The sequence below is a fragment of the Sinocyclocheilus rhinocerous genome, unplaced genomic scaffold (genome assembly GCF_001515625.1).
Source record: "Sinocyclocheilus rhinocerous isolate Xijiao unplaced genomic scaffold, SAMN03320098_v1.1 scaffold2298, whole genome shotgun sequence".
Classification (NCBI taxonomy): Eukaryota; Metazoa; Chordata; class Actinopteri; order Cypriniformes; family Cyprinidae; genus Sinocyclocheilus; species Sinocyclocheilus rhinocerous.
The window spans coordinates 420759-424226 of record NW_015627548.1 but is presented as its reverse complement, the minus strand read 5'-3'; positions in this window follow the sequence as shown (position 1 = coordinate 424226).

Below are 3468 nucleotides of genomic sequence, written 5' to 3'. Positions count from 1 at the left end.
ATAAAATTAAATTAAGCAGCCTATATAAAATTGCAAAATAAATCTATCTATCAGTACTTTTTTACTTAAGTACTTAAAAAAACGAGTACTTTTGTACTTTCACTCGAGTAAAATTGAAAAAGGAGTACTTTTACTTTTGCTGGAGTAATATTTTATTATACGTATCTGTACTTTTACTCAAGTGCTTGATTTGTGTACTTCGTCCACCACTGTTGAAATACTGTTATAGTTTGTAATATTTTGAATTATATATATCTTCCTTTTTCATTTTAATTTTAGTTGAAGTTTTAGTCATTTTGTTGTGCTTTTGTCAGTTTTATTTTTCTTAACATTTAATATGTCTATATATAGTTTTTATTCAATTTTATTTCAGTTTTAGTTTTTTTAGTACATCAAGTTAAAATAAATGAAAATGAGAAATGTTACTTTGGTAACCAGCTAAAATAAAATACTTTTTATATATGTATGTATTTATTTATTTTAGGTTAACGTTTATTTAAAATAAAATGCTTTATGGTTTTAGTTAACTATAATAACCCTGGATAGAGTCAGGTTCATAATTCTTGTCTGATTTTGTTGGCATAGTAGAGTTAAAGGTTTTTCCAGAGTGGATTTTGGATTTCTCTTTTTATCACTCCATAAATCAGAAAACAAATACATTTTCACCATGTTTTTAGGACTAAAATGCTGTATAAATCAGTGTGAATGAAATCTCTGTAAAAGCCTTCAGAATATAGACAGGAATGGTGTGTAAGTGCTGCTGAAGTGGAGAAACAGCTTCACTTCCATTCTTACACACGTGATACATAAAGAACACAGTGCAAATCAATTACAGCAGACCTGATCGAGAATATGGTAATAAAATGTGCAAACGCGATGCAAATGAGGACGAGGCAACCAATCACATTCATAACCTCATCCACACCGAGAGCATATGAAATATGTATGACAGACACAGATTAATCACACATTTCCACTTTTACACTCTGAGGTTGCACTGCACTTTGTATTTGTACTTGAATTTACAATCCCGAAACAACCTTGTTCAAAAGTTTACCTATATTATTGCATCTTCATATTTGAACTTTTCCTGACTTTATGATTTTGCGATCCATCAAGATGCACTTGTGTGTGTGTGTGTGTGTGTGTGTGCTATTATTTTGTTTGAACATCTGTTCTATGGGGGGAAAAAACAATTAAATTAAATCAAATTATTAACATTCAGATTATTCAAGGTGTGTCTAAACTTATGATCTCAACCTGCAATTAAGGGTTAATATACTGAGCTGCGCTGCTTATAGAAATAAGTAACCTTAGTGGGGCATTGGTGACATTTCAGGAACATGCTGAGATTTTGAATTTAATGGTTGTAATCTGATTTTAAATAATAAAGAATTATACTGCATACAATGCCAAGTTTGTGAGAGACCAGAGCCATATCTAATCCAGAGGATCACAAAGACTGGAAGAACACAGCACAGTATCACCCTAGCAACCACCCAGAGCACATTAGCAACAGCAGAGCATCACCCTTGCAACCACCCAGAGCACATTAGCAACAGCACAGCATCACCCTAGCAACCACCCAGAGCACATTAGCAACAGCACATCGTCACCCTAGCAACCACACAGAGCACCTTAGCACCAGCAGAGCATCACCCTAGCAACCACCCAGAGCACTTAGTAACAGCACAGCATCACCCTAGCAACCACCCAGAGCACCTTAGCACCAGCACAGCATCACCCTAGCAACCACCCAGAGCACCTTAGCAACAGCACAGCATCACCCTAGCAACCACTCAGTGCACTTAGCAACAGCACAGCATCACCCTAGCAACCACTCAGAGGACCTTAGCGACAGCACAGCATCACCCTAGCAACCACCCAGAGGACCTTAGCGACAGCACAGCATCACCCTGGAAATCAGCATTGTAGCAGCAACATTTTTTAAAAGGCATATTCTCTTCGGAAAAATGTAAAATCTAGTTTGATCTGCGTTTGTCCTGATGGCATTAAGGCAGTTCATATTGCAGGTACAGTAGCAGAAATAAAAGCAGAATAAAATGCTATACTGAACTCATCAGCTCCTCGACGGCGTTAGTCCCTCACGTCAAGAGCAACTTTACAAACGTGCAGAAATGTTTCTCTCAACATACTCCACACAGACTAAAACGACAGAATATAATTTATTTCTGCTAATCCAATAAGCCTCCTTCACAGCATCATAACGGCTGTGTTTTTCAGGCGTGTGGCCGCAGGTTAAGCATGTAGCGTCTGCATCAGTTCATGAGGAACGACAGGCAGCTGGATGCGTGCCGCTCAGACAGACCTGTGTCTACACCTCCAGCATGTCTGCTCCTCATAAGTGAAGGCTGCTGGGAAGCATTACGGAGACGTCCTGATTGGCTCATTCGCTTCGGCAGCATCACCTTTTTTTAGCAGAGCCGGGGGGGATATTAAATCACATTGTTTGCTTATAAAATCAGCTTTTAACATGCTGATAGCCAGATTAATGAGCGCTTTTAATCGCAGGCTGCCACAGCATCACAAAAACAGAACTGTAACGCTGTCACCTACTAAAGTTCAACCAAACGGCCGGCTTCAGCCCCCACTGACCTCACCGACATCAGATTTACCAGCTAAAGGGGCTTTTCATTTTCACGGCAAAACCACAAGTTTACACTACGAAAAGACTGTGCACACAGGAGAAATGAAGGAGGGAACCTGAGAAAACCAACAAAGACTTGATTTCTAAAGAGGTGACAGCCTTGAAATGCAACAATGACCAAAACGGCACTGTGTTTTAAAACATATCATATCTAATCATTACAAAAACCTGACAGTGTGGCGGCGCAATTACATTTCATTATATCCGCCAAGCAATATACTTCCACTAAAGCTTCTATGGCGCCGTTAAAATAAAGCATGTGACCTTCAGTCTCTCTGTGGCTGGATGAAAGAGACCTATTCAACATGAGGCGCTTTGTTATACTTCTATAAAGCACAAGGGCAAAGAAACACACTGATGATCTCTGGCTTCTGTGCGACCATTTCCAGATTTGTACTTCAGTACACTGCATTCATGTAAGTATTTGCATTATTCTGAAGAACATGTGAGTGAGTGTTGCCAGTCTCAATGTGAAAGAGCCCAGATCTCTGTGTCATTCTGGTCTCAACATCGAGATCAAATACACACAGCATTTAGAACAGATCCCTGACCTTGTACATCAACAGTGATGGTCTTTGCATAGACCACTGATACAGCCCATCTGACTGAGAAGAAGCAATTTCTTCACCTATAATAGTGACGTGACTCACAATGGAAGTCACTGCTGGGACTTTCAGGCTTTAATGGCCTTCACACTGTATAATCAGTATGAATCGCTCCCCGATGGGGCTTAATTGGGAATATTTTAAGGCGCACGGTGCCTTTTGGTGGAAAGCAATTTGCCACTTCTGACAAAAATA